We start from the raw sequence: 15,059 nt of genomic DNA on the forward strand, positions 1-15,059 counted from the left end.
TGCCGGCGGCGGCCGGGTGTCCATATTCGGTCCCCAGCCGCCATTATTTCTCCCGGTATCGCCTCCGCCTTCCACAAGCACGGGTCCCACAACATTACCCGTGCCCTCCCCAGTGCACTTACTGGGAAGGACCGCCTAACCACAAACACATGGACAGGTGAATGTGGCCAGGGATGGTACGGAGCCAGTCCACAGCTTTTTTTGCTGAGAGTTGTATTTCACCACAGCCATATTCTTTAGCTCGGTGAAAGGACTGGCATAGCGGGAAACCGTATCCACTCTGGGTGTCTTTTCTCCCAGGAAGTCCTCTAATGCAGCTTGTTGCAAAAGCAATGGCAGCCCATCCAACATCAACTCGCACTTGGCGGTGGTGCTTTGACACACAAACATCTTTCTTTGCGCATTTAATTTTATGACTACAGAGTTGGGCAATGGCCTGATCTGCAATGCGGTTTGAGAAATAACATGCATAAGCACGTCCGATCCACATTAAAAAAGCAGCCATAGAGTGTCCGGGAACCTTCCCCCACACTTTTCTTAGCCAGGGCTGCTTCTCGGCAGAGTTCGACGAACCCACCAGAAAACCGGAGACTCCTCCGGTGTGCCCTGGCTTCTCCTTCAGGAGAGTTCATAGTGCCGAGGTGAGGCCATGATGATGATAGAAGCCACCATCTGCTTAGTTTTCTGTTACTTGGAATGCAAGCGCAAGTATGCAGCCAGCCACCCACCCACAGGCCGCAATACTAAACTGAAAGATTTCTGGGCAGCTGCTTGCACTTGAAATGTGGCTTTTTAGGCTCGTGGAGGCGGAAGCTTTTCACAACCTCATGCCTTATGTCCATACTCGGTCCCCAGCCGTCACTATTTCTCCCGGTGTTGTCTCCACCTTCTACAAGTGCAGGTCCCTGAACATTACTGCTGGTACTTTTCTGTGGGAATTTGCTTGCCTCCTACCAGCCTGGAATATTTCCAGTAAACTATGGTACGACGCCATGGTATTAGCACTGCCCCCCGTACCAGTAGCGAAGCCATCCTCAATTTCCTTCTCAGGAATTTTCTTTGGTAGACTGAGTGGCTGCCCAAATACATTAGTTTCTCACAAAGGAGCTGAAGATAGAGTGGCAGTAGGTGCAAGTTTCTCCAGCCTGTTAGATATTAGAGGGTGAACAGCAGCACATTGGATCAGTGGTTAGCACTGAAGCCTTGCAGCGCTGGGATCCTGGGTTCAAATCCCAGCAAGGACAACATCTGCAAGGACTTTGTATGTTCTCCCCGTGTTTGCGTGGGTTTCCACCTCAGAAAAAAATCAGCCACAGAGTGTCCGGGAACCTTCCCACACACTTTTCTTAGCCAGGACTGCTTCTCGGTAGGGTTGGACTGTCCCACCAGAGAATCCTCTTCTACATCAGGAGAGCTCATTATAGCGCTAACTTTGCAGCTGCTGTTTTTCAATCTGAAACAGCTTCTCAATGGGAGTTGTATTTCACCACAGCCATATTCTTTAGCTTGGTGAAAGGACTGGCATAGAGGGAAACGGTATCTACTCCGGCTGTCATTTCTCCGTCACCAGGTTCCCATTGTCACACACGACCATGCCTAGCTGTATGTTCAGCGGTGAAAGCCACAGATCAGGCTACTGTGTTACAGCTTTCAACAACTCTGCAGCGCTGGGCGGTTTGTCACCTAAGCATTAAGCATGTTATCTTCAGCACAGCCTGTTGCCGCTTGGCCAAGGCAGTGCTGCAGTGCTTTCAGCTTGTGACTGATGTGGTCATTTCAGAGATGGAGGAGGAGGTGCAGGAGCTGAACAATGTGATTACATTGAGGTTACATTGGCGACTCTGTTTTTTATACTAAAGAAAGATCCTACTGTTTTTTGTTTTTTTTTACGTTATTTTTTAAGACAAATGCATTCACCGGGAAATGTCATCTTAACATTTTACAACCTTATCTGGCAATGTGGTGTGTGACACATCATCAGACACATCCTGTTTCATTTATGATGGAGGGACTCTGAAAGTCACAAAGCCTATTTTTATAGGGCCATCAGGCGGCCCTTACTATTCTTAAAAGGTCAGAAGTCGGCCCTCGCTATTGTTAGAGAGCCATCAGCCCGCTATGCTTTGTTGTTCCCATTATTAACGAGTGGGTCTCCTATACTGTTATTGCATATGCAGTGACTGCAAGGGCTGCCAAAAATTCAGATGCAAACCCAATACCCCTTTGAAGAGACATAGAGGAGGGTCTCAGTAAAAAAAATGTTCCCATTATAAACGAGCGGGTCTCCTATAGTGGTAATACCTATGCTGTGACTGCAAGGGCTGCCAAAATTTGGGAAAAAACCCACTATCAATTTATAGACACATAGAGCAGGGCCACAGTAACGAGTACGACATGTTCCTATTAGAAAGAAGAGGGTCTGCTGTACAGTTATAGAGTATGCGGTGAGTCCAACGGCCGACCAATTTTAGGAAAAACCCCACTAAGAATTTAAAGACACATAGAGCAGGGCCACAGTAACAACAAATTCCCAATTAGAAAGGAGAGATTCTGCTATACAGTTATAGGGTATGCAGTGAGTCCAACGGCTGACCAAATTTAGAAAAAACCCCACTAAGAATTTAAAGACACATACAGCAGGGCCACAGTAACAAGTACGACATGTTCCCATTAGAAAGGAGAGGGTCTGCTATACAGTTATAGGGTATGCAGTGTGTCCAATGGCTGACCAAATTTAGGAAAAACCCCACTAACAATTTAAAGACACATAGAGCAGGGCCACAGTAACAACAAATTCCCATTAGAAAGGAGAGGGTCTCCCATAGTGTTGGCCTATGCAGGGCTGCCAAAAATTGTGAGGCACTCCAATGCCCCTTGGAAGAGACTTAGAGGGCCTCATAAAAAAATGTTCCCATTAGAAAGGAGCGGGTCTCCTATACTTGTAATGCCAATGCACTAAGTGTATGGGCTGACAAACATTTACCCCTGGGGGGTAAACATGAACATACTGTGTACACTTTTTATTTTTACGGGCATCAGAAACACCCTTTAAAAAAATTATGTGGGTGTTGCATCATGGACCACGATCACCGTGGTGATATGGTGGTGGAGGATGAGGATGAGGAGAAGGAGGACAAGTGCAAATAGCCAAAATCAAGAAGCGTATACCCATGTGTTGGTGTGAAGAGGTGCATGGGAATACACCTCCCAAAAAAAGACACTGGATTTGATTTTATGTTACGCTGCTATCATTCGGTGGTGTTGAGAAGTCTGGCCCAATCCAGCCCTTGTTCATTTTTATAAGAGTCAGCCTGTCAGCATTTTCAGTTGACAGGGGGAAGCACTTATCAGTTATAATTCCACCAGCGGCACTAAAAACCCGCTCTGATAAAACGCTAGCGTCAGGGCAGGCCAGGACCTCCAAGGCGTAGAGAGCCAGTTCATTCCACGTATCCAGCTTGGATAACCAATAATTATAAGGCACAGAGGAATCGCGGAGGACGTTGGTGCAGTCGGCAAGGTACTCTCTCAGCATCTTCCCAAACTTTGCACTCCTTGTGAGAGTACCCCGCACCTTAGGGCCTGTGCGATGGGAGGGTCTGAGAAAACTGTCCCAGAACTTTGACAGTGTTCCCCTGCCTCTGCTGGATTGCATTTGTGTCTCTCTCACCTGTACTCCTTGGTTGTCCAACAAACGGTGATCTCTGCCGCCAGTGTTTTCAGATGGTAATTTTTTTAATAGTTCCACAACAAGGGCCTTCTGGTACTGCCCCACTTTTGTAGACCTGTCTGCCTCAGGAATAAAAGATATAAAGTTCTCCTTGTAGTGTGGGTCTAGAAGTGTCACCAACCAGTAATGACTGCCACCCAAAATTTTGAGAACGCGAGGGTCATGGGAAAGGCAGCGTAACATAAACTCAGCCATGCTTGCCAGACTGCTAACAGGCAAGACTTCCGTGTCCTCACCAAGAGGATGACTGACCATGCTCTCCTCATCCTCCTCCTCTCTGTCCTCTGGCCATCCACGCTGAACAGACGGTATGACAGTTGTGCAGGTAGTACCGTCTATAGCGCATGAAAGTAGCTCCTGTTCTTCCTCCTCCTCCTCTTCCTCATTGTCACCCAATCCACGTTGGGATGAGATGAGGCTGGGCTGTGTGTAATCACCCTGTATTGTTCCTTGCTCCATCTCATCGTGCTCTGCCTGCAATGCATCCTCTTTGATTGTGAGCAGAGAGCGTTTCAGAAGACAGAGAAGCGGGAAGGTGACGCTAATTATGGCGTCATCGCCGCTCACCATCTTGGTGGAGTCCTCAAAGTTTTGGAGGATGGTACATATGTCTGACATCCATGTCCACTCCCGAGGTCCTATGTGTGGAGTCTGAACTAAATACCGTCGGCCTTGTTGATGCTGGTACTCAGAAAATGCCCTCTTCTGCTCACAAATCATTCCCAAGAACTGCAGTGTAGAGTTCCAACGTGTGGGAACATCACATACCAGTCTGTGAGCCGGAAGCTGCAAACACTGCTGAAACACGGCAAGTGCGGGGAAGCTGTAGGTAACTTTCTAAAATGGGCACACAGGCAGCGTACTTTAACAAGCAGATCTGGCAGCTCCGGGTAGGATTTGAGAAACTGCTGAACCACAAGGTTAAGCACATGGGTCTGGCATGATACGTGTGTGAGCTCGCATCGCCTCAGAGCCTCCACCAGGTTCCGGCCATTGTTACACATGACCATGCCTGGCAATAGGTTCAACGGTGTGAGCCACAGATCTGCCTGCTCTTTCAGAGCTGTCCACAACTCTTCAGCATTGTGCGGTTTGTCACCTAAGCATATTAGCTTCAGCACAGCCTGTTGCCGCTTGGCCGAGGCAGTGCTGCAGTGCTTCCAGCTTGTGACTGATGTGGTCATTTCGGAGATGGAGGCTGAAGAGGAGGAGGAGGCTGAGGAGGATGAGGTGCAGGAGCTGTAGACTGTGGGGGCAACCCTGATTGACCTAGGGTCCGCAATCCTTGGCGTCGGGAGGACGTGTTCCGTCCCAAGGTCCGACTGGGTCCCGGCTTCCACTATGTTAACCCAGTGTGCCATCAGCGAGATGTACCATCCCTGCCCACAAGCACTTGTCCACGTGTCCGTGGTTAGGTGGACTTTCCCGGTAACTGCGTTGTTGAGAGCACGGCTAATGTTTTGGGACACATGCTTGTGTAATGCGGGGAGGGCACACTGGGAGAAATAGTGGCGGGTAGGGACCGGGTACCGAGGGACAGCCGCCGCCATCAGGTTGCGGAATGCTTCCGTCTCCACGAGCATAAAAGGCAACATTTCGAGCACAAGCAGTCGTAAAATGTGGTAATTTAGTAGTGTGGCCTGTGGGGCGTTGGCTGCGTATTTGCGCTTGCGTTCCAAGGACTGGGGTATGGACAACTGAACGCTGCACTGGGACAAGGGCGTGGACATGCTTCCTGATGCTGCTACTTGAGAGTGTGCAATGACAGGTGCAGGGCAGGAGGCATCTTCGCATGCACCATGGACAGGGGATTGGCTTGCATGCACAACAGCGGAAGAAGCAATGGTGCCACCCGCAGACACTGTTCCTGGGCCCTGGGGTTCGGCCCACAAAGTCGGGTGCTTTGCTGCCATGTGCCTGATTATGCTGGTGGTGGTCAGGCTGGTTGTTTTGCCACCCCTGCTGATGCTGGCCTGGCAGGTGGTGCAAGTGGCCTTTTTGGGGTTATCGGCAAAGTCTTTAAAAAACAACCAGACTTGGGAAGACCTAACAGTTGTACTGGCAACTTCCTTCGTGTTGGTGTTATGGGGAACGGTTGCCTGCCTTCTGTCTGCAGCCACCACACTGCTTATAACTGCCTGTTGGGGTGCTCTGCCTCCCTCCGCCTGTGTGCTGCTGTCCTCGCTCTGCATGCCCTCCTGCCAGGTTGGGTCAGTTACTATATCATCCACCACCTCGTCTTCCACTTCCGCACTCTGATCCTCCTCCTGACTTTCGGGCAATTGTGTCTTATCATCGTCCACCTCTTGTGACACTTTCCCACCGTCGCCTTCGTGTGACCATGGCTGCTCAAATATTTGGGCATCGCTACATGCGATCTCCTCTTGCCCCGCTTCAAGTGGACCGGGTGAGAGGCCCGAATCTATAAATGGAAAAGTGAACAGCTGTTCGGAGTGTCCAAGTGTGGAATCAGTTGTCTCTGGGCACTCGGCATGGTGGGAGAAAGGAGGTTCAGGGTGAGGAATATGCAGTCCAGACTCACAGCTACCGAGACTTGACCGTGTGGAAGACAAGGTGGTGGTGGTGGTGATGGCTAAGTGACTGGAAGCATTATCTGCTATCCAACCAATAACCTTTTCACACTGCTCTGTGTTCAATAGTGGTGTTCTGCGGTCCCCTATTAATTGGGACAGGAAGGTCGAGCGAGAAGATGTGGCTGAGAAGATGTGGTGCATGCAGAGGCCTCGGCCTCTGCATGCACCATCATCACCATCACATCCAGTTCCCAGTCCCTTGCCACGTGTCTTGCCCATTTTAAATGGAGGACAATATCTTCCAAGCTCACTACAAATGACTGAATTTGGAGCGAACTTATATGTGATCCGTGTGATGGACAAACCATAGTTTTAAATACCTGGCCTGTAGGTAACTATTTTGAACAGCAAACTGGTGTCAATTTCTTCACTGACACACTGAAAATTTTTTTAATGGAGGCCGGAAATGGCAGTATTTTCTGAAAACGTATATGTAATCCGTGTGACGGAGAAAACTCAGTTTTAAATACCTGGCCTGTAGGTAACTATTTTGAACAGCAAACCGGTGTCAAAACCTTTGCTGACATACTGAAACAAATTTTTAAGGTCAGAAATGGCAGTATTTTCTGTAAACGTATACAGTGGTGGCCAAAAGTATTGGCACCCCTGCAATTCTGTCAGATAATACTCAGTTTCTTCCTGAAAATGATTGCAATCACAAATTCTTTGGTATTATTATCTTCATTTAATTTGTCTTCAATGAAAAAACACAAAAAGAATTGTCCTAAAGCCAAATTGGATATAATTCCACACCAAACCTAAAAAAGGGGGTGGACAAAAGTATTGGCACTGTTTGAAAAATCATGTGATGCATCTCTAATTCGTGTAATTAACAGCACCTGTAACTTACCTGTGGCACCTAGCAGGTGTTGGCAATAACTAAATCACACTGTCCTGTGTCCTTGTGTGTGCCACATTGAGCATGGAGAAAAGAAATAAGACCAAAGAACTGTCTGAGGACTTGAGAAACCAAATTGTGGGGAAGCATGAGCAATCTCAAGGCTACAAGTCCATCTCCAAAGACCTGAATGTTCCTGTGTCTTCCGTGCGCAGTGTCGTCAAGAAGTTTAAAGCCCACGGCACTGTGTCTAACCTCCCTAGATGTGGACGGAAAAGAAAAATTGACGAGAGATTTCAACGCAAGATTGTGCGGATGGTGGACAAAGAACCTCGACTAACATCCAAACAAGTTCAAGCTGCCCTGCAGTCCGAGGGTACAACAGTGTCAACCCGTACTATCCGTCGTCGTCTGAATGAAAAGGGACTGTATGGTAGGATACCCAGGAAGACCCCACTTCTTACCCCCAGACATAAAAAAGCCAGGCTGGAGTTTGCCAAAACTTACCTGAGAGAGCCTAAAACGTTTTGGAAGAATGTTCTCTGGTCAGATGAGACAAAAGTAGAGCTTTTTGGCAAAAAGCATCAACATAGAGTGTACAGGAAAAAAAAGTGGCATTCAAAGAAAAGAACACGGTCCCTACAGTCAAACATGGCGGAGGTTCCCTGATGTTTTGGGGTTGCTTTGCTGCCTCTGGCACTGGACTGCTTGACCGTGTGCATGGCATTATGAAGTCTGAAGACTACCAACAAATTTTGCAGCATAATGTAGGGCCCAGTGTGAGAAAGCTGGGTCTCCCTCAGAGGTCATGGGTCTTCCAGCAGGACAATGACCCAAAACACACTTCCAAAAGCACTATAAAATGGTTTGAGAGAAAGCACTGGAGACTTCTAAGGTGGCCAGCAATGAGTCCAGACCTGAATCCCATAGAACACCTGTGGAGAGATCTCAAAATGGCAGTTTGGAGAAGGCACCCTTCAAATATCAGGGACCTGGAGCAGTTTGCCAAAGAATGGTCTACAATTCCAGCAGAGCATTGTAAGAAACTCATTGATGGTTACCGGAAGCGGTTGTTCGCAGTTATTTTGGCTAAAGGTTGTGCAACCAAGTATTAGGCTGAGGGTGCCAATACTTTTGTCTGGCCCATTTTTGGAGTTTTGTGTGAAATGATCAATGATTTGATTTTTGCTTCATTCTCTTTTGTGTTTTTTCCTTGCAAGCAAATTAAATGAAGATAATAATACCAAAGAATTTGTGATTGCAATCATTTTCAGGAAGAAACTGAGTATTCTCTGACAGAATTGCAGGGGTGCCAATACTTTTGGCCACCACTGTATGTGATCCGTGTGACGGAGAAAACACAGTTTTAAATACCTGGCCTGTAGGTAACTATTTTGAAAAGCAAACTGGTGTCAAAAACTTTGCTGACACACTGAAGAAAAAATTTAATGGAGGTCAGAAATGGCAGTATTTTCTGAAAACGTATATGTGATCCGTGTGACGGAGAAAACACAGTTTTAAATACCTGGCCTGTAGGTAACTATTTTGAACGGCAAACTGGTGTCAATTGCTTCACTGACACACTGAAACAAATTTTAATGGAGGCCAGAAATGGCAGTATTTTCAGCGCAATTATATGTGATCCGTGTGACGGACAAACCACAGTTTTAAATAGCTGGATTTTTAGCACTGTAATATGAAAAGGACCTGGCTGTATTCTGCAGTGCCAACAAGCAAATGGCGCAGAAAAACTTCTCTGGATTGCTTTTTAAGCAAATAATAAGGATTAAGATCCCCCCAAAAATATTCCTGGCCCCTGAGACCTGGGCCTATTTCTAGAAAAATCTAGAAAAATCTAACAGCAGCAGTCAACAGAACTGGAATGGAGCCTCTTGTGCTATATGCACTGCAGTCTGCTATATACCCTGCCTGCCTGCCTACATACACTGCCAGCCTGATATCTCTGCAGATGGGTTAGTCCTCAGGAGGACTGTTTGTTGAGATGGATATGTGTCTCTAATATAGTTTGGTACACTTACACTAACTAGAAACAAGCAAATCTCTCCCTTGCTCAGCAGCAGCTCTCCCTACTGTGTTCTGGAAACACTACTGTGTGAAAGAGCCCTAAATCTATGTGAAGGCTGAACACAGGCCTGGGAAGGCAACATAACTGACTCACCCACGAGTAACCCGGAGGTGCAGTCTCCTACGGCAACAGGGTTGTTTCGTACAGACGCTATTGAAGGACCCGGCTTTCCCCTTTCTGGGGATTTTGAAGGGTTTGTTTGATGGGTAAATTCTGTCACAAAATTCTCAGAATGAGTTAAAAAATAAAGAAAGAAAGCAATGCTCACCTCACCCATGCACCAGATCCTAACCTGAACCCTCCCAGTGTCCCATCAGCCTCCATATCCAGCAGCATTGAACACTTCCTGCCAGGATGGACACAGACAGAAGAGGGCCTCTGTGCAAGAACAGCATACGGGCCCTTTGCAGTCCAATAGCTCATCATAATGCACAATTCCACCAGCTTTGGAGGTGGTAGTTACCTCCTTACCTCTTAGGCTGCAGTACGGTTGCACAGGTTGCACCAATGGTATGTCCAACCCTGCAGCCCATCACTGGTTGTAGCTGGTCACCACTACAGCCCCTATTCCTGTGGGCTACGACTTATAGGATGGAATTTAAAGTGTCTATATCTCCATGCTATTTCTAGTGGTAGAATGCCAGTGTAATAATGCAAGTATGATCTGTGAGTAAAAAAAAACGCCACGTGCCTTTTAATAAGGAAGTCCAACAATAATCATTGCACAAACAGGAATTATTAGGGTATGTGCACACGATGCAGAAATGAAGCAGAAAATTTCTGCATCATTTCTGCATCTCCCTGGCAGAAAAAACGCATGCAGATTGTGCATGCGTTTTTCCTGCAGAATACATGCGGATCCACATGCAGATTCACATGCGTTTCCGCATGCAGATTGACAAGCGCTTTCCAGGCGATGTTAGCATCACCTGGAAAGTGCTTGATAACTAGGTCACACTATATAAATCCATGCAAACAGCATGGATTTATACAGTGTGAACCGAGAGAGTGTATATACTTACCTCCGATGGCCCGCGCTGTCCTGCTCAATCTGTTCTCCCTCGCCGGCAACTTTGAATTGAAAGACCTGCCGACGTCAGCGTCACGTGACCCGTCACATGACTCTGACGTCACCGCAGGTCCTACAACTCACTGCAAGTGCCGGGAACCAAGCGGGAGCGCTGCGCGGGCCGACAGATGGTAAGAATACATTTATTTTTTATTTTATTCTTCTTTTACAGCTTTTTTAATGGTACCTGGGTGTGGATGAGACTCTCCTCTCCTCCACACCCGGGTACCATCCGCACATTAGAACGCACCAATTACGCAAGTACAAATGCTGTCTTGCGGAATTGGCGCGTTCTAATGCAAGTCAATGGCGGCGAAATCGCCGCGTTTCCGCAAAATTAATTGACATGCTGCGGATTTTTGACCGCAGCGTTAACGCTGCGGAAAAATCCGCATCATGGGCACAGCACATGCGGATTTCCATTGGGGAACATTGCTTCCCTTCTACCATGCGTTTTTCATGCGTTTCCGCGGCGTTTACGCAACTGCAAAAACGCCGCGGAAACGCATGAAATACGCATCGTGTGAACACAGCCTTAATGTCCTTTTTTTTAGAACTGTGAAAGGGAAATGCAATTGCATGAACTGTCAACTACATGTCCTGTCCTGCCTGGAAATACAAATATGTTACAAAGACCACTGGGGAAGCTGTTTTCTTTTAATTACTCCTCTGCATACCTAACTGTTCATGCAGAACCAGTGTCATTTGTGTGATCTTTCCTAAACAGGGAAGCAATGAATGGAAGGATTGTGTTTGTATAATTTTACCTTCATTTGGTATGAGGACTAGGCTTTCATCCCAGAGTTTGTGTAGAGAGAACAGCACATCCTCATTAGAGAACAGCAAAATGTCTGTCAGTGTCTTGCCGATAACGACTGCTGTAAACAGTGGCAAAGAACAATCCAGATTAAAGATAAAGATTAGAAGCAATCAAACATAACAGTAATCCCTTCATGTAAATAAGGTGGGGCCGCACGATAAAGGTGAAAGTCACATGTCTCATGTGTCAAGATAATTGTTTGTACATCGAAATGTAACACTCCACCATGAGTAAAAGTTTATCATTCAGATCATTAGCAGAAAAATAAGTTTTAACAACTGCAATCACTTTGTGAAATTTTGCTTTAAAGGCAATGTACACTTAAAAAAGTTAATTTGCTTCCTCAATCAAAATGTAATCAACTCTTCAAAACAGTTCCTAACCTTTTGTTGCTGTAAGGCCTGTTCAATTTTTCACAGAGCTGGATGTGTTGCTGCTTCTGACAAAGATACAACACACTTCCACTGGCTGCATTGCCTCTCTGTGCACTTCCTCTGCCTTCTATCAAAGTTAGGGTATGGGCACACGATCAGTGTTTGCTGCGGATTGGACGCAGCGCAAGTGCGCTGCGTGCAATCCGCAGCGGCCAGATGTTACAGCATAGTGAATGGGATTTATACAAATCCCATGTCCACTATGCGTCTGCGGCACACCCGCGGAAACAGACATGCGGCGCGTCTTTCCAGACCGCAACATGTCTATTTCCTCCTGCGGGTCTGCATGCGGGCTTTCCCCATTGACCTAACTTTCATGGGGAAAGCCCGCTTGTGAGAAAAAAAAAAACCGGCTGCCACTCATTTGCATAATGAGCAGAAGCCGGAGGCGGCTTCTCCACAATCTCGGGGCCGCAGTCGGATCCGGGTGGTGGAACCTCTGTGCTAAGATGCAAGAAGGGACCAGAGGGGCGTAACTAAGTGCCAACTCGGACTGACCCTGGCCACACGGCGGCTTAGTCGACTCCGTGAACCACGGAGAGACCGGGCAGGTGGACCAGGTGCCACTCTGGGACCGACCTTGTGTGAGAGCAGGCGACTCCCACGGGTCAGATGGCTGAAGCTGACAGGTACAGCGGATGAGCACGGCAGGTAGCCTGGCGGGTGATCCGGGTAGGCAAGCAGGCGGGCACGGCAGGTAGCCAGACAGGTGATCCCGGTAGGCAAGCAGGCGGGCACAGTAGGTAGCCAGACAGGTGATCCGGGTAGGCAAGCAGGCGGGCACAGCAGGTAACCTGACAGGTGATCCGGGTAGGCAAGCCGGCGGGCACAGCAGGTAACCTGACAGGTGATCCGGGTAGGCAAGCCGGCGGGTACGGCAGGTAGAGAGGCTGGCGGGCACGGCTGATAGATAGGCTGGCGGGCACGACTGATAGGCTGGCGGGCACGGCTGATAGACAGGCAGGCGGGCACAGCTGATAGACAGACTGGCAGGCACTGGAACCTGAGAGCTGAGGAGAGTGTTAGCACACAAAAAAAGAACCTTGCACAGGCACCTCCATTTTGGAGGAGGTGCTTTAAATAGGAGTGATCCTCCGGCCATTGGCTGGGGACTCTTTAGGACGGCGCGCGCGGCCCCTTTAAGAGGGAGGGAGCACACGCGCGCCCTAAGCATAGTGCCCGGGAAGCTGCATGTGGTGCGCGAAACAGCAGCAGGGGAGCTGAAGAATGCCAGACCGGGACCGCGGCGGTGAGGGGAACGGCGTCTCTGCCCGGCAGGAGGCAGAGACGCCGACGCTACACCAGCAAGGAGGGATAGGAGATGGCACACCTCAGATCAGAGTGTAGAGAGGGGATAATAAAGCTGAAGGATGGGCAGATCACACAGGAAATAATGAGGGGAGAAAAGTGTAAGTGGGCACAGAATAGAGACTGAGTAATGTTGGGAGACAGTGTAAGGGCACAGCCAGGAAGGGATAGTATGCCAAGGCTGGGGAGTGTGATGAGAGGTCACAGTATAGAGAATGGGCCCTATAGGGGGGACACAGTGTGAGAGGACAGTGTGAAGAGGTCCAGTATGGTAAGGAGAGGGCAGTGTGGAAGGCATGTACCATGAGAGGGACAGTGTGGGGGTCATATTTTGTGCAGGGAATATAGTGAGGGGCAATTATTTATTCAGGGGCATAGTGTAGGGCAGATATTTTTATTCAGGACTATTATAATGAGAGTGCTATCTTTAAGGGCATAGTGTGAGGATGTGCTGCAGAAGACCGGAGAAGATGGAAGTATGCAGAGACGAGCTGTGGATGAGAAAAGTCATCATGGCGTCTGGACAAGATGAAGAAAAATAAGAGAAAGACTCCAGAGACAATGTAAATGTTTTTTTGTGATACTAATTCGCTGTGAGAATTCAAAAGCCTGCAGTCACATAGAGTGACTACAGACTTTAATCTCAAACCTGGACAAGCCCTTTAATTATAAAATGAAGCCGTGTAGCCAATCCTAACAGTGTGTAATATACTCGCAGTCGGGATTCAGCTCTGCTTGCAGGTTCTAGCAGTCATCACATGGATACCTCACTCATATGGATTTTCATACTTACAGTCACGTGACAACGAGCTTCTCTTTCTGCTTCTCTCAGTTTTTCACTGAAGTGAGAGAATTAGGGAGAGCAGCTCGTCAGCATGTGACTAAGTGTGCAAATCGCATATGGCGCCAAACTGAACTCTTGTCCCGGGTGCCAGAAAGTCTAGATACAACTCTGGTATGTTGTAGCAAGAGATGCTGTAATGGCGCTGTCAAACCTCCATATAGAAACCACTAAGTTGTTATAGTACTTGGAATCAGTAGCGTAGCTTCCGGGGAGTAGAGGGTGCGGGTCACCACAGGCCCCATGCTCAGGGGGGGCCCACCATACTGCGTCCACCCGGAGCTACGCTACCCTTAACTGTATCAGAGCGCAAAGCACTCCGATATGGTTAAGGCAGGGCTGCACAGAATGTGGCTCGCCACCGGCTCCCTTTTCCCTGTGCTCAGATGTATTCACGCCTCTTAGACGTGAATACATCTGAGCAACACTGCAGCATTGGGAGGTAGGGGAACGCTTGTCTTCTCCCCGCCCTGATGTGCAGTGGAGTGATGAGGTCGCATGCTGCTGACCTCATCACTTTGCTGTGGTGACCACTGAGCCGCAGAGCGGCAAAGGACACGTCTTGCTTGCGATATTATGGGGCAGTGGGGAAAATTATGAGAGGGAGTAGGTAGCGTGGGGGTGGGTGGACCATATGGAGAACTTTTGGCACAGTATGGAGAAGAGGGAGCATGGGGGACAATATGGAGTAATGGGGGGACCATTTTGAGAAGTGGGGGACATTATGGAGAGGTGGGGGGCAGTATGGAGAAATGGGAGCATGGGGAGACAATATGAATGTAACATACCTGGCGGCATCCTTGCATAGTGGTCCATCTCCCACTGTGCAAGAGCGCGCACTTGATCTCCAGTCCAGTCTGCTAGCCTGGCTTCCCTCCATGCTGTCTGCTTGCCTCTGTTTTTGCTGCTTAAGGGCGGCGCCCGATCACTTCCTGTTTCTTGTACCTGCTGCAGACACACCCCTTGTGCGTCCTCAGCCTATTGCTGTCTGTCACCTGGTATTTAACCCAGCTCCTCCAAAGAAACTCCGCCTGAGCTTTGTGTTCTGTCAGTTGGCTTCTGGTCACTGATATGCCAGGTCCCGTTTATGTTTCCTGCCTTCGGTATCAGTTCCCGTGTCTGAACTGTGTCCTGTCTGTATTACCTTCTAGCCTGTTGTCTTCTGCCTATCCTGGAGGCTGTATTTCCAGGCCTGTGTGTACACGCTCCTAGCCTGTTCGTTCTGCCTTCTAGGGGCCGCATACCTAGACCCGCTCCTTTATCTTGCTGCTGTGTCTGTTCTTGTCTGAATACTCTTCTAGCCTGTTTCCTGTTTTTCTCTCTGTCCGTACCTTCCCTT

This window comes from Phyllobates terribilis, unplaced genomic scaffold, assembly GCF_046119375.1.
Source record: "Phyllobates terribilis strain yellow unplaced genomic scaffold, ASM4611937v1 Scaffold_3__8_contigs__length_932513732, whole genome shotgun sequence".
In the NCBI taxonomy this organism is placed as follows: domain Eukaryota; kingdom Metazoa; phylum Chordata; class Amphibia; order Anura; family Dendrobatidae; genus Phyllobates; species Phyllobates terribilis.